At 39.8% G+C, this 23,674-nt stretch overlaps 1 protein-coding gene across 3 annotated transcripts in view; it reads right to left on the bottom strand.

Annotated features, from left to right (window-relative positions):
* Nucleotides 1-20,902, bottom strand: part of PTPN4 (protein tyrosine phosphatase non-receptor type 4) — a 235,143-nt gene extending 214,241 nt beyond the window's left edge. For 2 of the 3 annotated variants that reach the window (XM_030916380.1, XM_030916381.1), the window contains exon 1: nucleotides 20,145-20,749. The gene's annotated coding sequence lies outside the window, so the exon portion shown is untranslated. Of the gene's footprint in view, nucleotides 1-20,144 lie in introns of all 3 variants that reach the window. The other variant, XM_030916377.1, reaches the window with a different exon arrangement.
* Nucleotides 20,903-23,674: the final 2,772 nt, after the last annotated feature.

The following is a 23,674-nucleotide window of genomic DNA, read 5'->3' as shown; positions in this document are numbered from 1 at the left end:
AAAAAAAAATTATTTCAGTCAGGGGTGGTGGCTCATGCCTGTAATCCCAGCACTTTATAAGGCCAGGGAGGGCAGAGCTCTTCAGTCCAGGAATTTAAAACCAGCCTGGGCAACATGGTGAAGTCCCATCTCTACAAAAAATACAAAAAATTAGTCAGGAGTGGTGGTGAGTGTCTGTGGTCCCAACTACCCAGGAGGTTGAGGTGGGAGGATCACTTGAGCCTGGGAAATCAAGACTGCAGCAAGCCAAGATCACACCACTGCACTCCCACTGGGCCACAAAGAGAGACTTTGTCTCAAAAATAAAAAATAAAAAAATTATTTCAAATTCTGCTTTTATACTTAACAAATGCACACACAATAAAACCACAGTTATCAAAAATCACCAAGCAATTAGTCACCTAAAAAGTTTTCTTGATAGCTGACTTTTTTTTTTTTTTGAGATGGAGTCTTACTCTGTTGCCCAGGCTAGAGTGCAGTGGTGTGATCTCGGCTCACTGCAAGTTCCGCCTCCCAGGTTCACGACATTCTCCTGCCTCAGCCTCCCAAGCAGCTGGGACTATAGATGCCTGCAACCACGCCCGGCTAATTTTTTGTATTTTCAGTAGAGATGGGGTTTCACTGTGTTAGCCAGGATGGTCTCGATCTCCTGACCTTATGATCTGCCCGCCTCGGCCTCCCAAAGTGCTGGGATACAGGCGTGAGCCACCGAGCACAGCCAACAATTCTTTGCACTTATTTGAAATGGAATATTCCCAACTGGACCATCTGCTTTGCTACAAACTTAGTTTATTACACAATGTTTTGTATGTAACTATAAATTCAAATGCTGGTAGTATAAGATAATGGACTAACTCAGCTTATTGTTATAATACTGTATACAAAGAAGTTTCCCTCGAGCTTTGTGAACTGAACTTGGCAACAGAATGGGCCAGATTCCCTTAGGATAGTGCTACCAAAACTATGAACTATAAAACTGACACCCTGTAGAAGGGAAAAAAAATTCAAACACAGCAACAGGTTTTGCTCTAAAATTTCTCTCTCTATACTTATATATACCAAACACATTTATATAGAAGTCATTATGCAACAACTTAAATAAGAAGCTTCTTATTTAAGAAATGGTATACGACAACAAAAAAGTATTCCTGGTAATCATGTGCAAAATCAATCATCTGAACATGAATGCATAACATTGGACCTACACATAGATTCACTCTTGTACAGACAACATTTCCAAAATGTCCTTTGTATGTCCTCTATTCAATTGTTACTGACAAGAATGAAGAATTACAATGTCAAAATAGATTTGATATTCATTAACTATATATTAAATACAGAAATCTAATTTGTGCCATTTCTTGCATCAAATTGATCTACTGAAGGCTTTTCCTTTTTTATTTAACTTAATCTTTTACAACTCACTATATCCTATTTATACATTTCAGCATCTAAAGTACAGTGTGTGCAAGAAAGAACCACACTCCCAAACCCACTAAGGCCCTACAGAGTTTTCTAAACCTATGCCTTCAGTATACCTGTTTATTCATATAAGTATGTGAATAGCTAGCTCCTAGTTGTTAGACACAGTGCTAGATGCTAGAGATACAAATATGCACACATCTAGATCTCTGACCTCAAGAAGCTCACAGTCTACTTAGGGATGGAAACTAAATAATTCAGTGAAATTATTAACTAAAAAAGACATAAATAGGCCGGGCGCGGTGGCTCAAGCCTGTAATCCCAGCACTTTGGGAGGCCGAGACGGGCGGATCACGAGGTCAGGAGATTGAGACCATCCTGGCTAACACAGTGAAACCCCGTCTCTACTAAAAAATACAAAAAGCTAGCTGGGCGAGGTGGCGGGCGCCTGTAGTCCCAGCTACTCGGGAGGCTGAGGCAGGAGAATGGCGTGAACCCGGGAGGCGGAGCTTGCAGTGAGCTGAGAGCCGGCCACTGCACTCCAGCCTGGGCGGCAGAGCAAGACTCCGTCTCAAAAAAAAAAAAAAAAAGACATAAATAAATTAATTTAGAGAGTCAAAGAACTACTCTTTTTCCTATCTACAGCTCATTACCTAAGTACTAGAAACATTAGAAGCAGCCAGCTAGTTCTTTCCCTCTCTCCCTCTCCATTTTCTGAATTTCTGTCCTTTGGTCTCCTCCCAATGAGATTCCAACAATAAAGCCAATCTTTCATAAGTGCTACCAGTCAATGAGAATATTTTCATTCTTGTCTAAAAAGAGGCAGTCTTATAGTATATGTGGTATTATATTTAAAGCTTTATTGTTCCTCTCTTCTCCAGCAAAAATTGTTTTATTAGTTAGGGGTTTAGTGTATTTTTTTAGAGGGGAAAAAAAAAAGAATGCTGGTCTCTAGAGTTTTTATCCTTCCTTCAGAAAGCAACTGTTTCCACTGCTCACAGTAGCTCACATCTATAATTCCAGCACTTTGGGAGGCTGAGGCCAGAGGATCCTTTGAGCCCAGGACTTCAAGATCAGCCTGGGCAATATGCCAAGATCTTGTCTCTTTGGGGGGAAAAAAAGTGGAACACACCCATGGTCTCAGCTACTCGGGAGGCTGAGGTGGGAGGATCGCTTGAGGCTGGGAGGTTGAGGCTGCAGTGTGCTGTGAGCATGCCACTGCATTCTAGCTAAGGAGACAGAGCAAGACCCTGTCTCTAAAATAAATACATATAAAACACTAGCTACATCAGAATTAGCAGAGTATTTGTAACTAAAGGCTCAAATCAACTGTCCATGTGTTAGGCAATTAGATAAATGTTCCTCTTCACTTTTCCCTAACCCTTCCCATGTTCAACATATCTATTAAGTACCTCATATTGTGCCAGAGAGGAAGAAGCAACATGAATGTATCAAAAAACAAAACAAGATAAAGGTCCTTGCCCTCATGGAGCTTCTATTCTAATGAGGAAAGAAAAAATATATATATAGTATAATGTGAGATGGTAAGCAGAGAAGATGAGCCATGCAAGAGTAGGAAAGCAATTTTAAATAGGGTGCTCAGGAAAGCCATGGCTGAGAAATTTGCTTTTGAGCAGAGACTTAAAAAGTAAAAGAGTGAGCCATGTGCATACTCCATCTGCCTGGAACACTTGGGAGAAAGGTGGGCGTTCAAGGCAGAAGGAAGAACAAACATGAAGACCTGAAGTAGGAACAAGCCTGCCAGTGCCAAGAACAAAAAGGAGGCCAGTGTGCCTTGAGAAAAATGAAAAAGAAGAGTGGTCAAAGATAAGGTCAGAGAGACAGCTGGGTCCACAGACCATGTAGGGCTTTTTTGGCCACAGTAAAAACTTTAGCTTTTACTCTAAGTAAGAATGGAAGCCATTAAAGGATTCTGAACAAAAGAGCAAGATCATCTCCTTTACCATATAAATACAGTTGACCTTTGAACAATGCAGGGTTAGGGGCACTGACCCTAACCCATATAACTCTTGACTTCCCCAAAACTTCAGTAACAGTCTACTGTTGACCGGAAATCTTACCAATAACAAAGTCAATTAACACATATTTTGTATGTTATATGCATTATATATACTGAATTCTTACCATAAAGCTAAAGAAAATGTTAAGAATCATAACAAAGAGAAAATATATTTACCATTCATTAAGTGCAAGTGGATCATCACAAAGGTCTTCATCATTCTCATTGTCTTCACATTAAGTAGGCTCAGGAGGGGGAAGAGGAAAGATTGGTCTTATTGTTTCAGGGTGGCAGAGATGGAAGAAGTAGTGGAAGGGGAAGCAGGAAAGGCAGGCACACTCCAAGTAACTTTACAGAAATACATAGTAATTTATGTTGGACTTTTTAAAACTTTCACTTAAAATGTTTACATTATGGTACCAATCCTTCTTCTACAATTTGCTTTAGTTTCAGTGCCCATATCTTAGAAGGGTCCATGTTGTAAAATAAGTTAAAGGCAGTCTTGAATAATTGGAACCCTTCTGCCAGACTGTCTACAGTCAATTTGTTTTCTGGCATTGTTTCTTCTACACCTTCTTGCTTATCATCTGGCACTGGTTTGGAAGCACTCATCTCCATCAAGACATCTTCCGTTTATTCCTCTGGTGTGACGTCTAATTAGCTCTTGAATTTCTTCAAGATATATACCTTCATCCTCAACATTTAAAAAATATATATAGATATGGATATAGACATAGACATAGATATCCACAATCTGTTTTATGAGTTCCCTGATTGACGCTGTTGTAAATCTTGTGAACTCATGCACAACATCCGGACAAAGTCTTCTGCAGCAGGTATTTACGGTTTCAGGCCTGATGGCTTTCACAGCTTTTTCTAGAACAACAATGGCATCTTCAATAGTGTAATCCTCCAGACTTCCATGGTGTTCTATCAGGGTTCTCTTCCATAATGCTGACAATTCTTTCCACAGAGTATCACGTGTAATGAGCCTTAAAGGTCCTTAGGACTAATCAATCTGGAGTCTGAATTAGAAATGTTGTGTTTGGGAGAACAAGTAGACCACTTCGACACAGGGTTAAACTCACAGGGTTCTGGGTGGCCAAAGGCATTGTCCAACATCAAAAGAACTGTAAAAGGCAGTCCCTTATTGTCAAAGTAGTTCCTGACTTCAGGGACAGAGTACAAATGAAACCAATCCAGAAAAAGAGTTATTATTCGGGCCTTCTTGTTATACAACCAATAGACTGGCAGCTGGTATTTACCTTATCCCATCAAGCATCAGGGGTTAGCAGCTTTAAAGATAAGGGCAGTCCTGATCATAAACCTGACTGCATTTGCACAAAACAGTAGAGTTAGCCTATCTTTTCCTGCCTTAAATCTTGGTGCTCACTTCTCTCTTACCAATAAATGTCCTTTGTGGCATTTTTTTTTTTTCCCCAGACTAGGGCACCTTCATCTGCATTAAAAACCTCTTAGGCAGATATCTTTTCTCCTCAATGATTTTATTTTTTCTTTTTTTTTTGTTGTTGTTGTTGTTTTTGAGATGGAGACTCGCTCTGTTGCCCAGGCTGGAGTGCAGTGGTGCGATGTCGGCTCACTGCAACCACCACCTCCCAGGTTCAAGCGATTCTCCTGCCTCAGCATCCTGAGTAGCTGGGATTACAGGCGCATACCGCCATGCCTGGCTAATTTTTGTATTTTTAGTACACGGGGTTTCACCTTGTTGGGCAGACTGGTCTCAAACTCCTGACCTCGTGATCTGCCTACCTCGGCCTCCCAAAGTGCTAGGATATAGGCATGAGCCACCGTGCCTGGTCCTCAGTGATTTTCTTAAGGGTGCCTAGGAACTCATCTGTTGCCTCTTGGTTGGCAGAAGCTGCTTCTCCTGTAATCCTGACATTTTTTAAGCCAAACTTTCTAAAACTATCAAACCATCCTTGGATGGCATTAAATTCTCAAACTTTAGATCTTTCACCTTTCTTTTGCTTTAGGTCATTATATGACTTTGCTTTTACTCAAATTATATTAGAGTCTGTAAGTGTGCCTTTCTAATAGCTATCCTGCACCCACATAAAAGCTGCATTTTCAATGTGAGATAAAAAGGTATTTCACAAAAAGTGCAAGATTTTTGTACCTGCTGGTGTAGCTATAGCAACAGCTTCACAGATTTCTTTAAAAAAAAAAGAAAGAAAGAAAGAAAAAAAGGTCTTTATCCTGGATTCATTTCTCTTGAAATGGCAAGCAACCAAAGCTGCAGACCTCAATCTATGGTACATATCAAGCCATTCAACTTTTTCTTGTAATGTTGTGACATTTCTCTCCTTGGGAGCACTTCCAGCATCACTAGTTGCACTTCATATGGGTTCCATGGTGTTATTCAAGGTTTATGATCTTGCACTAAACATGATGAAACATATGCTGAAAAATACTTAATAACCACAAAAGATCACTTTTTATTGTGATAGGCAATTAACTGGAGAGACAACCTACTCATGTGGAGATGATTAGCATCACATGGCATTTTAAATGGATACTTCCAACACTTGAACTCACTAGAAATAGAGGTGGCTATTATATTATTACAGTAATACATTATGAAGATAGTTAATTGTATGCAGTTGATTTAATACTGCATCTTTATGTTTATTCACATTTCTCTCAACTGCAAATGATGCCATGTATGGTCTGTGTGAGTTTTGTTAAATTTTAACATTTTACAAAAGATTTGAGTATATTTTATGGTAGTAAATAAACTAGTATCTCTATATATTTTATGTATTCATGATATATCTAATTTTTCCTTTTTAGTTTTTCTTTTTTTTTTTTTGAGACAGAGGCTTGCTCTGTCGCCCAGCTGGAATGCTGTGGCGTGATCCTGGCTCACTGCAACCTCTGCCTCCCGGGTTCAAGTGATTTTCCTGCCTCAGCTCCTGAGTAGCTGGGATTACAGGCGTGTGCTACCACACCCAGCTAGTTTTTGTATTTTTAGTAGAGGCAGCGTTTCATCATGTTAGTTAGGCTGGTCTTGAACTCCTGACCTTATGATCCGCCCACTTCAGCCTCCCAAAGAGCTGGGATTACAGGCGTGAGCCACCGCGCCCAGTTTTTTTCTTAATTGAAAAAATGTCTTGATATTTTTAGGCTATATAGTTCATCTGTGTTTTTTTCAAACTGTCCCAAACCTCTAAAAAATTTCCGATATATTTATTGAAAAAAAAATCCATGTATAAGTGAACCCACACAGTTCAAATCCATGTTTTCAAGCATCAGCTGTATATGCATTTTCAACTTGTAGCATTTTCCATTAATATGCTAGATACAGAAACTTAGAATGAACAGAAAACCAGTTAGTATATGTGATATTATAAATTAGTAAGAAAAAACTATTCACCCTAGCAGATAAATGAACACAGAATTTGAAGAATATAAGCAATAAATGAAATAAACATGAAAAAATGTTCAACTACATTATCACTAAAAAGAAATACGAAAGAAAACAAAGTTCTTTGCATTGCTAGGGAATTTGGTGGTTCAGATCTACAATCCTGTAACTGAGATCTCTAGCTTCAAAACACTTTCAGAAGTGTTTTGAATTTCAGAGTATCTGGGACACAGAGAGGTGATATGGCACAGATGCCTTACATTAAGTAATGTTCTTGGTTCTAGGGCAGCACCCTGTATTCAACCATACTGCTATTTAAAATTTCTTTAAGGGCCAGGCATGGTGGCTCACGCCTGTAATCCCAGCTCTTCGGGAGGTGGGTGGATCACTTGAGGTCAGGAGTTCGAGACCAGTCTGGCCAACACAGTGAAACCCCATCTCTACCAAAAATATAAAAAATTAGCTGGGTATGGTGGCGTGAGCCTGTAATACCAGCTACTCGGGAGGCTGAGGCAGGAGAATCACTTGCACCCAGAAGGCAAAGGTTGCAGTGAACCTAAATCATGGCACTGCACTCCAGCCTGGGCAACAGAGTGAGACTCTGTTTCAAATAAATAAATAAATAAATAAAATTTCTTTAGAGAATCTGAAGAATGTACACTGTAAGTGGAATAAATGAGACTAAGTAGCCTCATCTCAGTATAGGTCAAGTTTGGTTGCCAAATTAGTTAACAAAACTTTTGGGTTTTTTAGGGATATGGGAATTTCAGAATTGCATATAACAAACTGTTGGTTATAAAATTCTTTTTGTAAACAATTATGATAACACAGATCAAAAGCCATAAAAATAGCCAGACACAAAGTGAGTCACAGTATCAGCATTACCTAAGAGAACTTTTTCAAATCACGATCCCTTCCCAATGAAGACATTCCATTTTCCCTAGTAGCTTCTTGTAGGAAACCACTATAACTGACTGCAATTTGTGCTAGGCTGGAAACAGTAAGATATATTAGAAAGATTTTCCTTATTTCAATGCAAATAAAACAATTTGGAAGTCCTTGGCATTTGTAATGATATTTTGCTTTCATGAACAAGAAGTATCTAAAAAAGAAACAGACAAAAAGAATATTACCTTAAAAACTGATATTTCCCAAATAACTTTAATTCCCTTGGAAAACTCCTTTATTTTATTTTATAGAGAGATGGAGAGATAAAAGAATTCTGATCAGACATGAATTACTCTGGCTACAGTGTAAAGGAGATTATAAAGGGCAAAACTATAGCAAACTGCACTTAAAAAGACTACTACGAGAGTCCAGACAAGGCATAATGGACTTAAAACAATTAACATCAAGAAAATTTTAAATCATCCCAAATAATTTCAGAAGTTTTGCCAAGTTTCACACTGACAAACTAAAACTCCAAGGCTGATAGGGCTACAATCGGGAAAATTAGGGGAGAAGAGGGAAACTCGCTAATGATGATGAGAGGCAATACAGACAGGCAGTTAGAAAATAGTATCCAGAGCTTATAGTACCAAGCAATAAGTAGTGATCCAGGCAAGCAGGTCCTTAGCATCATAGAGGTCAGATAAGCAGGTGGAATCCCAGCAATCAGGGAAAAACACAATAAGGAAACATGGCAGCAGGCAACACTTACAGCAGATAGCAGAGAGCTCCAGCTACAAGATTGGAGTACAGGAACTTAAATATAGGACACTGTTAACACAGAAAACCAGGACACAGCAAGAACAGATATAGATCTGCACTCAAATAAACATACTTTTATTTATTTATTTATTTATTTATTTATTTATTTTCAGACAATAAGGATTTATATGTCTCACAATTCCCTAGCCAGGAATTGGGTAAAAGCTAGATTAGGCAGCTCTTGTGCTTCACTGGATGTCATCTGGCATCATTTGGGATCATTCACTCATCTACATTCAGTTGATGGCAGGGCTGGGCTGAGAAGTCCAAGAAGGCATCACTCTCATGTGTCCTCACTGAAGTACTCATCCACATGGCCTTCTTGTCTCTCCTGTTAGAGTTTGTGCTTCCTCACAGCATGGGAGTCTCAAGGTAGTCAAACTTGTTACATGGTAACTGGTTTCTACTGAGTACAAGTATAAACTGACAAGACTTTTAAAAGCCTGTAGTCCCAGTTCCTCTGGAGGCTGAGGCAGGAGAATCGCTTCAACCCAGGAGCTGGCGGTTGCAGTGAGCAGAGAGAGCGCCACTGCACTCCAGCCTGGGTGACAGAGCGAGACTCAGTCTCAAAAAAAAAAAAAAAAGTTAGGCCCTTCAGATGCAGAAAAGTCAGGCAGGTCACTAACGTAAAAATGCCTCAGGGAGCACCAGTTCATACAGAAAGAGGTGAAAGGAAATGGGTTACATAAGTAAAGGGGTCTAAAACTTAAAGTTTAAATACTTAGAATTAGCTTAGTAGTATATCTATACAATAGAACATGTTACTAAATTTTGTTAAAAAGAAGAAGAAAAAAGGGACAGCTCTTTATATGCTAAAGTCAAATGATCTCCAAGGTATATTTTAAATTTAAAAATTATGGTACAAAGCATTAATGTAGTAAACACCTTCTACATAAAAAGGTAGGGGGAAAACAGTAATCTATTTGTTTCTATTTGCATAAATACCAGAGAATATACAAAAAATAAAAGTAGTTACCTATACAGAACAGGAAAGAGAAGGAGTGGTATCAAGACTTCTCATATGCCTTTTTATATTATTTTGAAACTTCAACCATGTAGCCATATCGCCAATTCAAATAGGAAAATACAACTTAAATACAATTTTAAAAGTCTGAGAATCACGGTAATATACACTGCTGTATTAATTAAACATTGACTTATCTGTACTTACTTTGCTGTAGACTAACATAGTTACTATGACTTATCTGTACCATTTCTAGCTATATACTAGATTTCAAGTTCCTCTGAAGAAAGAACAATAATCTTGATGATAAAGAGCATGTCTTTTTCAATTCTGTATCCCCACAGCCAAGCACAGTGCCTGGTACCTAGCTGGTGCTCAAAGAATACATTAAATCTGTCCTGGACTGGATTTCCCTCTAAAGTCGCCTCCAATTCTGGACGTAATTTTTAATTGTATTGCTGGTGACTCGTCTATATACAAGAATATACTTAGAATTCGTGTTTGTATAAAAATGAGCAAAGAGAAGCTCTTAACACAACTGTATAACAAAAACACAAGATACAAATATAACTAAAAATAAAATAAACAATGACCCTTGGATTACTCCAAAGACCTACCAAAAGATGGCATTTAAAATGGGAGCAGGCAGCTATCCCAGATACCTACCAAAGTTCACTCACGGCATTTTTTTGATAGTAGGTGTTGCTATATAGTTTTGCTTACCCAACTTTAAAATAATCACTACAGTTTCCTTCTCTTAATCTCAACAAATGTTAAGGTGTATGTAACCCTTGAAACACAAAGGTATTTTTCTCGATGCTGTCCCCATTCTTCCATGACCTGAGGTCTCTTATCTATGGCCAGACTTCTCGAAGAGCTGTCTCATCTATATTCATTGTACACTTGGTTTCCTCAATTTAGTTTATCACACCCTTCTACTGTAACTCTTCTGCTAAAGCAACAAACCTCAAACTAGTATGCCTCAGAAGAGCCTTAGCATTTCAGTCGATTTTTCCAGGCTACTACCCCCTGGCTCCCCACTCCCCCTTTTAACAATCTGCAAGGTCTTAGATGAGACCTGGGGAGTTCATATTTTTCATTAGTATCTCCATAATTCTGATACAGGCAGCTTGCCTGAACACACTGGAAAACCAACTAGCTAAGATTATCAATAACTTTCCAACAGTCAAATTCAAAGCCTTTTGGTCTTCTCTTTTTCTCTCAGCAGCATGACAGCTTCATGAAATCCCTTACTTCGTCATCATCTAACACAACCACACTCTTCTCTCACAACCGTCCTATCAGTCTTCTTCACTGGCTTCTTGATTTTCCAGAGCCCTTAACCTTTCAATGATGGTAGTTAGGAGCTCTGCCAGTGTGCCTCTCCCTAACTTTATATATACTTCATAAGCAGTGACAGTCACACCCACTGCTTCAGCTACCATCTAAACAACCTTACATCCTGCCCCTTTCGATTCCACCGATAGTCAGAGGCTATGCAGTACAGGAGAGAAAAGATGTTTCAGCATCAGATGAACCTGAATGCAAAATATTTACTCAGCTATTTACACCGTAACATGCCTAAAGACACACACCTTTTTGAATTTCAGCTCTGTTCTCCTTTTAAAACTAGGAATGGCACCTTTCTAACAAATTTCTGTCCTGATTAAATGAGGGGGAAAAAAGATTAAATGAGAAGTTCTCATTACCACAAGGACCTGACAGCATGCCCCGAGGACCCCACGCCACAGGCCTCAGAGGTGGCAAGCAAGGAGAAAGGAGATAACTAATGTGGGGTCAGAAGACTGGCACATACACGGGGATTGAGCAGATAAGTAAATACACTGAGGAGAAAATAGGAACCAATTTCTCACTGGTGGAGACTTACAAATACAGAAAGGGAAAAGGCTAGACGAATTCTGAGATGTTAGATTGGAATTGGTTGTATCAGTGTGAACTTTTTTTTTTTTTTTTTGAGATGGGAGTCTTGCTCTGTCCCCCACGCTGGAGTGCAGTGGCGCCATCTCGGCTCACCGCAAGCTCTGCTCCGCCGGCCGCGCCCCCCTCCATTCACGCCATTCTCCTGCCTCAGCCTCCCGAGTAGCTGGGACTACAGGTGCCCGCCACCACGCCCAACTAACTTTTTGTATTTTTAGTAGAGACGGGGTTTCACCGTGTTAGCCAGGATGGTCTCAATCTCCTGACCTCGTGATCCACCCGCCTCGGCCTCCCAAAGTGCTGGGATTACAGGCTTGAGCCACCGCACCCGGCCCAGTGTGAACTTTTAAAATACCTCCACACAGGCATAGAAACAGATTCAGATGTGTGTATACATATATGCAATTCCTAGCTCTATCCCCCTAAAAGTGAGGATATACCAGCAGAAATGAGCACAGTAAACACTCAGATCTCAGTTCCTAAATAGCACCTCTACTTAAAAAAAAATAAAATAAAAAAATAAAATCTGGATTCCTTGGAAAAACAAACTATTTTAGAGCTGTGATTGGAGAGTATTAAGATCATCTGGAATATCTTGTTAGGCCAGAATGTAAGGAAATACACCAAGGAGGGGGACAGGTCAAAGAGATAAGAGAGCCAACTTAAAGGCCAAATTTGGGACAACTTGACCAACAAAATGAAATTTTAAAATGACAGTAACTAATAAAAACCACTAAACAGACACAAATCCAGGAGAATATATTGATATAAACGAATGAATAAATAAATGTATGGAGAAGAAGGGGGAAATTTCTGTCAGTAGAATATAGAACTAATAAATGTAGGTGACAGCTTTCACAGTTGTGGCTGATTCAGGTAGCAGTCATCAGACCTGAAGGCTGGTGGTCAGCACCTTCAGCTCTATTGACACACTCCTAGATATCTTCTCACATGAGAATTCTCAATTACAAAAGGAAAAAACGGTAACTTCACAGTAGAGAAACCCAGCAGACTTGAATTTAACACGTGTTCAAAGTCAAATATCGCTGGTAGCAGGACTATACAGCACGTTTCCTAGTGATGTACTAAGAATATTACAACATTATTTCTATGGCATTCCTGCCAACAATGCACTCGGTCTGCACATGAGGAACCACTGGATGAACTTAAGTTGAGGAAAACATGCAACAGAAAAAAAGGACTCCACTCGTTAAAACTGTCAAGGTCGGCCGGGCGCGGTGGCTCAAGCCTGTAATCCCAGCACTTTGGGAGGCCGAGACGGGCGGATCACAAGGTCAGGAGATCGAGACCACCCTGGCTAATACGGTGAAACCCCGTCTCTACTAAAGAATACAAAAAACTAGCCGGGCGAGGTGGCGGGCGCCTGTAGTCCCAGCTACTCGGAGGCTGAGGCAGGAGAATGGCATAAACCTGGGAGGCGGAGCTTGCAGTGAGCTGAGATCCGGCCACCGCACTCCAGCCTGGGCGACAGAGCCAGACTCCATCTCAAAAAAAAAAAAAAAAAAAAAAAAAAAAAAAAAACTGTCAAGGTCATAAAGGACAGGGAAATATTAAGGAACCATTCCAAACTGATGGGAGACTAAAAGATGTGACAATCAAATGCAACGTGTGAACCTGAATTGGATGCTGGACCAAAAAGAAACGAGACACACTACTGGGATAGCTGGAAAAATTTGAATGGCATCTAGGGACCTGAAGGTAGTGTTGTATCAACGTTGATTTCCTGATTTGGCAGTTATGTAGGAGACTGTCCTGTTTTCTAAATACACACTAAAATATTTAGGAGTGATAGGCATCATGTCTGCAACTTGCTCTCAAGTGATTCAGAAAAAAAGTCAAATGCAATTAGAAATGGTGCATTCCCCTGAAATGGAGAAATAAGGATTAAAATGTAGGACCAGAAATGAGAGATGATGAGGTTGTTTCACTGAAATTTGAGGATCCAATTAGATAATAGTAGAAAGAGGGAAAGGGTTGAAGACAATTCCAAGGTTACCCCTTGGGGCATCTGGAAAAGAAGGCCTTACTGAGCCAAGCACGAGATGTTCCAGGCTCATTCTGTGTTGTGTATACACATGATACATAGCTAGTACAATGTTAAAAATTAGTTTAAGGCGATTTGGGAGCTCTTTGTTGTACTTTTCTTGAGATTTCTCATTAGGTTTGAAATTATTTTAAAATGTTAAATAAGAACTCATGACAACGTCACTGTCTAGCAAAATACCTGGCTCACTGAAAGTGCTCAATAAAAATCATCTGGCCTTCCCTTGCTAAAGAAGGGAAGTTGCTAAAGAAGAAATCTTAGCATTATCTTCAACTCTTCCCCCACAATGTCCAAATGGACTCTCAGGTCTAGTGAAACTACTCAGTTTTCAGTTCTAATCTATATTGCCCTATTTCTGGTTCCTATCATCCCTCCCCTGGACCACTGCAACAGCATCTGGTCTCTTTGGTCTCTCTGCTCCATTTCTAACCTCATCATCCTTGCATTATCCTTGTATCTTTGCATCATTATCTAGAAGTCCCGAATTACCTTTCAAAACCCGCATCTAATCTTATCATTCCTTATTTAAATACCTCTAATTGTTCCCGAATGTTAATGCTGATTTCCCAAGAGGCAGACTAAATGCGTGTTTAGGGCACCAGTAACGCAAGGGCACCAGAAAGATATTTCACACATACACACACACACATACACGCACACGCACATGCATACACAACAGTGAAGTGGGGGAGGCAGCAGGTAAAGGGAGAGAAAAAGAGGGAGAAAGAGGAGGGACTCTGACCTAAGAATTCTCAAGTTTACCTTAAGCTTACTTTAGCATTTGATATTTATTTCTGATTACACAGTGTATGCCAAGGGTGAGTGGGTACCATAAACTTTCCAGTACTTACAGTCTCTTAAACAGTGGTTTTCCCAATCCTTTTCCCAACTTGGCAACAAAGAAAATAACAATTTCTTAGCACACTGGGATAAGCCACGAAGGCTATTGAAAGCCAAAAGAAACCATCCTGGGGCGGGGTGGGGAAGGGGATCTGATATGCCCAGGTCCCATAAACAAGGGTATCTTGCTCTCTGAAACACTGGTAAACCATTCATGGCACACCAGTTGGGAAGCTCTATTTTAAAGGTCTTAAAATGATCCCACTCATTGCCCAAACACAAGGACCCTCACAAGGCTTCATTTCCCACTGCAATCAACACACATGTGTGCGCGCGAGCACACACACATGCACACAGAGATTCACACACAGGAACAGACAACCACACCCACCCAGAGAGAGACAGACATATCCAACAAGACAACTTACATTTCTCCAAACACAACATGCATCCGTTCATACTTGACTTTTTGTACATGCTGTTCTCTCTACCCAGATCAATTCCAAATGATCCTTCAAGACCATATTCAAATGCCACTTCTCTTTTCCCCAGATCTTATTACACTGTCACTATGAATTGTAATTGTTTGTTGACATGTGTTACCACCCTAGAATTTGAGCTCAAGGACAAAAATCATGTCTTATTTACCTTTATACCATTGCTCCCACTACAATTGGCATTTCAAATGTTTGCTTAACTAACATATAAAGGAATGTTCACCATCATCCCCAAATAAATTTTCAAATTACATTAATCAAAACAATGAAATACAATTATACAATTAGCATTTTTTCTTCCCAAAACAAGGACACCCACTGTAGGTACTTTTGTAAGAGAGAGATCTGGCATAGAAATATTCATGACACTTGACCATTATTCCAGTCCTAGGGTTTTAAACTAAGGAAATAAAAAACCGGTTAACAAAAGGTAAATGTCTAAATCAGTCATGGTATATCACCTGAATGTTTAATCACTTAAATTATATTCACTGACCTTGGTGGCTTTGGGTAGCTAAAATAAATAAATAAATAATATTCATGAAGATAGGAATAAAAAATGAAAAAAAAATACCAACTATCACTTATTGATCGTCTCTTCTATTTAAAGCACAATGCTAGATGCCTTACATATATTATCTTAATCCTCACAACAATTCAAGGCCAACTGACTCAGAAATTATATAATTTGTACAAGGTTTTTGAGGCTAGATTCCAAACCAGATTTGACTCCAAAGTCTATGATCTTTTCCCTACATTGCACAGTCTCTACTACACAATGTTCCCAATATATTCCTCTCAAAATTCTATCTCTACCACCCAACTTTATTTTTTAAATATGAACAATTATCTGCAAGGAAACAAAAAATATATATTATGGTGGTGATCAAGGGTAAATGTTGTTACAGTATTTATCTTTTTTAAAAAACTAGCAACTTTTAAAAGCAGTATTGTTGAAAAATAGACTAAATTCATAAGGCAATACAAAAGAAACAATTCCTATTTTAATTTTTTTAACCTAAGAAAATTAAGGAGAGTAGGTAATGTAAAAACTTAAGAAGAAGAAAAAAAGCTTAAGAACGATGTATTAAACTATATCTAAACAAACATATGTTAACCTTAGGGTACTTATTACCAGGATTCATTAACTGATCCTTGTGAGTGGATTAAGCCGCATTCTTCCAGAAACAGGTGAATTTTGAAAAAGGTTTAAAGAGGTGGCATACGAATTGGAGAAGGCGATGCTTAAATTAAGGAAACGAGGACAAAGGAAAAAACAAGGCTATTTTCTTTCTAAGCAAGAATGAGAAGGTTAATGAGATGAAGTTGGTAGAAAGTCTTCAAGGTCAAGCAGGTAAATTTGTAATTAATTTGATAAGTACCAGGGAACTCCTATATATTTTTAAATGGGAAGGTGGCATATTAAAACATGACCTTTAAAGATTCAAACTTTGTTCCATCATAAAGTACTGCCTTGAGTTACACAATATTTTTGTCAAACAATTGGGGAGGTGGGGAATAATCCACTACCCTTTATGTGTGCTTTATACATACTCGTCTCAAAAGGAGAAACTGACTAAACAAAAATGTTTAGGTAATGGGTGAGCATATTGGGGAGGGGGATCCTTTCAGATACAATGCTTGTGAATATTAAATGCTACTGTATGTTTTAGTAAGAATCACAGAACTTTAAGCAAGAAGGAACCTTGGAGATAATCTTTCAGTGGCAACCCCTTCATTTTCACACCAGATTAAATTGAAGCTCAGAACTAAATAACTTGCCTAATGCCATATATAAATAGACTAGTGGAAGATTAAATACTAGAACTCAGATTTTTTAAGCAGGAAGACCTAAAGCTATGCTGTCCAATACTACAGATACTAGCCACATCTGGCTATAAATTTAAATTGATTAAAATTAAATACAATTTTAAATTTAGTTTCTCAGACACACTCGTCACACTTCAAGTGCTCCATAGCCACACATGGTTAACGGCTACCATAACTAACAGTGCAAAAAATATTTCTATCATATTTGTCAATTATACTTCAATAAAGTTGAAGGAAAAAAGAATATTTCCATCATTGCAGAATGTTTAAGTGGACAGAACTGATCTAAAGAATAGTTTCAGAGAATTCCACTTACTAGAAGTATGAGCCTGGACAAGTTACTTCATTTCCCTTAGCTTCTATTTGGCAGGGAGGGGACAGGATTAATAGTACCTACCTCATAAAGTGTACTTGGTGAGTGGGACAACATGAAAAGCCGCTTATACGGTATCTGACATTTAACAGACAATAAATACTAACACTCTTCCCTTCTGGATCCTTTTTCCTTTCAACTACTCTATATAACCTCCTTGTTAAAAAACACAAACACAATAACCAACCCAAGTTGATATCTTCCTCGTGATAGTCTATACGATGTAATTTTCATTTTGTACTAATTTATTCAACTACTTGCATCTCTCTTCCAAAGTTTCTACTTAAGAATAATGAAATGAAGAATGAATGTGAGGGAAGATACCTCTAATGAAATGAAAGAGAGTCTAATAAATTTCCCCTCCTCTTTTTCCCCATTCATGCAAAAGATAAGAAATTACGCTGTTCCTAGACAATGGTACTTTCTTATCAATAAAGAAGATTCTATGGTATTTCTACATTATACCCTATCTCACCATCTATACTACTAATTAAATATTAAACGAAGAGATAACAACACCTCCTTCCTACAGTACTTTTCTGGCAAATAATAAAAAGGATTTTCAGAATGCTAAGCCACACTTCAAGGCTTCAGAGCTTATTCTAGTAAACTGGCAAATATAACAAATCTGGACTGTGGTACATAAAAAACTTCGTAACATGCAATAACCGAGAAAAACAACAAAATTCAACTCAGTTCGTAAACTTCTACCAATAGCTAAATTTTATATAGGAGCAACAATTCATATTTAGCCACAATAACCACTCCTAGCCACAGCAACCATTCCTAATGAGTTGATCAATTTTGCATTCCAAGAATTGAGGCAGAACTTTTAAACATTTGCCCTTAAACATACACCAAACAAGATTTTCACATATTTTTAGAAAAGTTTTCTTGTTTAAAAGTGGCCATATTAACTCTCAAGCAGAGGCAAAAGTACTCTCAATAACAGACCTCCTTGCAATTCTCTTGCTAGTCTCTTACTTTGCTCCTTAAAGACAACTACTAAAAACCATGATCACTGATCCCGCTTTTAGAGTTTGTAAGTCATAAATACTAAACATGTAACAATGGATACCGTACTTTACAACTCAATTATGTTTAAAAGACAATACTCTTTTAAAAATACAAATCATACTTCAATAACAATCTAACGAAGTCATATAAGTTAAAAAAAAAGCTGAAAAGTTTTTATTACCATCTCACATAAACTGTATTACTATCTCACTTTATTATACTTTTTTTAAAAGTTAGGCATCTATGCCCAAACTGATTAAATCGAGTATGAGAGATCTATAATTTTTTTTAAAGTCCTTCAACAATAATGAAGTGTACACTGGTCACAGAATAGTTCAAATGAAATTTCCTGAGGCTGCATTCTAAGTACATCCGACCCAGAAAGTATTTTTAGCAAGTATGTTCAATCAATGCTGGTTTTATGCCTAGCCTAAATTAGAAATTGGGTGTTATAAATTTAAAGTAACAATGTTACCAGGGACATTTTAAAAGATATTTAATTAGAAGATAAGAAAAAAACACAAGTTTGACTCAATTCAATACCTACAGCTCTGAAGCTAAGACGTTAGGAAACGGGCAGTAAGAAAATCACATCCTCATCTATTACTACTTTTGAGGAACCTGCGATTTTCTAACTTAATAAACGTGGACCTACTCAATTAATATTTTTAAAAACTACAAAACAGTGATGCCTCCTTGGATTTTAAAAACCTCTTGCCAAATTTTTAAAACAGACTAGCAAAATCACAAACATTCCCATGTACAAAAAAGACTGTTTCTCTTATAAATCACTCAAGATCATCTTATGGGACCGTGCGTGTTTCAATGCAAAATGTAACAAAGATATGTGTACCATAAAAAATGCGAAGAGACATAAAAATTGCTTTTGTGGTAACTGGAGCATAAATTTATTCTGACAAAAAATGGTGATGTCCACAAAATGATCACATTCATGGGCTAGTGAAGAGGTTCTGTACAATACACAAACTTTTGCTTACGAGTTTTTTCTTTAAAAGAAAGCTGAATTTATATTAATCAAACCTAAGATTTAAATAATATATCTAGCTCTATTCCATTAAGCACACTTTAGGCTCTGAACAATATTTTAAGGCCATCTCCTTCCCCTTTAAAATTGAAAAAAAAAATTTTTTTCCTCTGGCACGTTCAAGTTCAGAAAACCAAGATTTAAAAATGCCCTGGTTTTTACTATTCCAGTCTTCTTTCTACTCTAATTGTCTTTTGCAAGTCGGACACATTGGCCTTTTGTTTTATCTTTCTCCATAAATACGTTTTAAATGTGACCAATCCGCTGTACTCTTTCAACTGGGCCCAAGATCTGGACACAGAAACTTAATATTACTGAAACCTCTTATTCGAAAAGCAGCTGGCATACTGCAGATGTATAACAAGTTACCCTAGAACAAGCGTTCTGAAAAATCCTACAAATCGTCCTTGTACATACTGATGTCACTACATGATGCAAGCCCAGACATAAAGTCTTCCACCCCAAGTTTTGCAGAAACATCCACACATCACCTGTGCAACTGTAAGCTGTTCCATTTTATGGAAACCCTACGAAATGCATCATTATTTACCTACATCTCAACTTTTTTTTTTTTTTTTTTTTTTTAGCTCAACTACAGATTCCCCAATACAGGTATATACTGGTAGAATCATAACAGGCTTAAAACTTCAATGGTAGGAATAGTTGGCTCATGCAACGTGCAAAAAGCGCTCATATGAGCCAATAAAAAAAAAAAAAAAGGAATTCTACCAGCAATGGAAAACTCAGGATTCCAAAGCTTTACCTGGGGTTCAGGTGCTGGGGAACGCTCCATCTCCGCACCTATTCCATCCCTCGTCCCTTCTCTGACCCATAACAGAGATTCCAACTATAACCCCCGCAAGAGCAGAGGTCCCAGGAAGAAAGGAAAGAAGGCATTTTTTTCCCTTCCTTTTAGATCATCCTCGTACCTCAGGCTTGCTCTACCTGGCTCACCTCCCAGGAGCCACACATGCAGCTGAGAGCCTCGCGCTCAGCGTGCAGGGCCGAGAGGCCGGCGGGGACCGGAGAACCTCTTACCTTCGTATATCACAGCCGCGTCCTCTCGGCTGGAGAAAAAAAGCCTCGAGGCCCCGGCGCGCAGGGGAGAAGCGCGTCCGCCGTGCCGCTCCGGGGGGCTACCTCAGCGCCCCCCGAGCAGCCGCCGCCGCAGCGGTCGCGCCACGACCCGGAGCCGCCAGCACCACCTCATGCTGCTGGGCAGCCGCGGGCCGGCGTCGCCAGGGAGGTGGCAGGGAGGCGGGCAGCCGGCGACCTCTCCTACCTCCCTGCGGGGATGAGATAATCCACACCCCCAAAAGTGCGTGGGGGAGGGGGGTCTGGCCCCAATCCTCCGACCCCTCGGCCAAAGCCAAGTCTCTTTCCTCTCCGGCTCAGGCCCAATTGCGGCCCCTGGGACCCAGGAGTCCTGAGACAACAATGTTGGTGGTGGGGCGCGAGGAGCGGAAAAGCGCGCTGCGCGGCGTGAGCTGGCGGGTAATCCTGGGCAGCGTTTCTGTGTGAGAGTGCAAGAGGAGCTCAGTCACCCCCCTCCTTCTCCACCTCCCCTTCCTCCCCCTCCTCCTCCGCTATCTCTTCCTCCTCCCTCAAGCACACCCCCTCTCCCAGGCCGCAGCATAGCAACCGAACATGGCGGCTGCGCAGGCGCCGCCAGTCAGCGGCCGGGAGCGGCGGCGGCAGCAACAGGAGGCGATCTCGCGAGAAGCGAGGCTAAAAGCCTGCCCCGCCAGCGCAGGGAAGAGAAGTCGCACCAGTCGGAGAGCGGAGGGACACGCAGGTGCGAGAGAAGACGACCTAGCAGGATTGGGAGGGCGGATTGGAGGGCGCATTGGAGGGGGAGGCGGAGCGCTGTGGCCCCCGCCCCGCAGCCGCATCGCGATTGGTTGCTTGGGCTGCGACCCCTGCTGCACTCACTGACCTAAGAGACCGGATAGTGGGACAAGAAGCATGTGTTAAAAGGGGAAACCAGACCCGCCCCAACCTCAGTGCTCCTAAAGGATATAGGTTTTGGGGGGCAGTTTTGAATCATTTCCTCTCCTAAACATAGGCTCCAAAACAAAGCCTCAGCAACCAACCTTCGTTTATAAAACAAACGTTCGGGGGTGCCTTCTGTGTGCCTGGAACGGTGTGCTTTTTAAAATTTAGTTCATTCTAATAACATGAATTTGGTGTTATCACGCCAGGGTTTTTAGCCAGGTGCATTATAATATTTTATTGGTGATACAAACTTATTGGTAATAGGACAGTTGCCTGCGGGTGATCTCAGCTGAAATGGAGGAAGAAGGGATTTGGGGACCGCCACACTTCCTTTTTGCCCAATTTTTATTAGTGCCCTTTTCTGTCTCCAGGTGCCTTCTTTGTCCTTCCTTGCTCTTAGCTTGAGCATCCTATCAGAGCCTACCTTTATAAAGACGATCTTTCAAAAACCACTTTCCCCCCAAGCCGACAAAATGACTACAAATCAGGGGAATTTGAACAAATCTGGAAAAGATAGAAATTTATATTGACTCTCTTCTCCCTCACACCTGTTAGTTTTTCCATTTGAAAAAGACAGCTTGTCAATCCATGTTTCCTGCTTTACTTCTTCACTTGCTTTTCTTCCCAGATCTCTGTTGTCACCAGTGCTCATTCATTCCTCCCTAAATATGCATTCGTGCCTCTAACTCGCCATTTTCTGTCCTTGATCATGCCATTCCCTCTGCTAAAATGCTCTTCACCTCATTGTCATCTGTCAACATCCAGTCATCCTCCAACCAAAGATCATATGAGACTTCCACCAGAAATTGAATGTTTCATATAAATAGAATCATACAATGTGTAATTTTTGTTGAGAGGCAAGGTCTCGCTATGTAAACGGAATCATACAATATGTACAATATGTAATTTTTGTTGAGAGGCAAGGTCTCCCTATGTTGTCAGGCTGGTCTCCAACTCCTGGGCTCAAGAGATTTTGCCTTAACCTTCGGAGTAGCTGGGATTACAGGTGTGAGCCACCTGGCTTACATGTAGTCGTGTGTCTGGTGTTAAGCAAGACACAAAAGTTCCTGAGTGGAACTTCCCCTGCAAGTCACCAGGATGGACCCTTTGAAGTTACCAATACTCACCATTATTCCTTGAAAAATCTGAGTTCACCTTGAATCTACCTGCCTGCAACCCGGGAAAGAGAAGAATCAATAATTGTCCTTAAAAAAAGAGAGAGAGACAGAGAGAGCTTTAGACTGTGCCCCAGCCTCACATGGGCCCATTGAAAGTTGAATTGTGAAATAATAAATTAATATATCTCACACTTTAATGTACATGCTGATCACCTGGGGTTCTTATTAAACTGCATGTTCTGATCCATTAGGTCTAGAGTGGACCTGAGACTCTGCATTGCTTTTTTTGTTTTGTTTTTTTTTAAATAGAGACAGGCTCTCACTGTGTTGCCCAGGCTGGTCTTCAACTCTCCTGGCCTCAAACAATCTTCCTGCCTTGGCCTTCCAAAGTGCTAGGATCACAGGAGTGAGCCACTGCACCTGGCCTAGAGAATCTTTCTAACAAGCTCCCTGGCTTTTGGACCACCGTGGAGTAGCAAGGATGTAGTTCCTTAAACTGGAGTCTAAGAAAATATATATGCAAATTCTCTACAAAATATGTAAATATTTTGCTCTTACTTAAATTATGTTCTCTTAAAAGTTAATATATTCTAACCGCTATGCTGGATCATTTGATGACCACCTTGTAACGAAACCCTGCACTTGATTTTGTATTTGGCACCAAGCACAAATTTAATTTTCCGGGGCTAATGGGAAAAGAATAGAATACTTCTTGTGGAAAGGACAGCATTCTGGCTAAGCGAAGGTCATACGTCCTTTACGGCACACTGCACAAAAGTTTAACAGAAATTCAAATAGAGAAGAATGTTGGGATAATTAAGTCAATTATAAGCATGCCAAACAGAAAAGCGCATACCATAGCAGTGAGTTCCATATTCTCATATCAAAGGACAATTTAATTTCAGCAAAACAACAAATGTCATTACCACACATTACATACATAATATTAATTGAATTTTTTAAATTTGTGAATTCACTTTCTAAAATTATTTTAGTTTTATAGACGTGAGCTATAAGAATAAGAAATTGTTACCTAAAGTTTATGTATAATTAAGAGACATAATTAAAATGACTTAACAGTTGGAAGTTAGCAAGAATTTTTTTTTTTCATTCAAAAGTGGCCTCAAACATTACTGGATATTGGCAGACACTGCTATTGACTGATTTTTTTCCTTGTCTGCAGCCTGCCCTTGACTGTGCTTTGGGAGAGTAAGAGCAAAGGTTGTATCCACACTTGAAGGATGTTGGCAGGCGAGGACTGGCCGTTTTGCACTGTGTGGTCAATGGTAGGACCTCTCTTAACCCTGGGTAGCTACAGCCAGAAGGGAACAGGCATTTGTTCTTGCCTGTATGGGCCTTGGCAGTGACCCCAGGCAGCAGCAGTGGAGAAGCAGCTTTGACTAGGCACTGTGGCTGACTCACCAGCACCCACTATCAGTAACTGGAGAAGACCCC

This window comes from Rhinopithecus roxellana, chromosome 14 (assembly GCF_007565055.1).
Source record: "Rhinopithecus roxellana isolate Shanxi Qingling chromosome 14, ASM756505v1, whole genome shotgun sequence".
Lineage (NCBI taxonomy): Eukaryota > Metazoa > Chordata > Mammalia > Primates > Cercopithecidae > Rhinopithecus > Rhinopithecus roxellana.
This window is presented reverse-complemented; position numbering and strand designations above follow the sequence as displayed.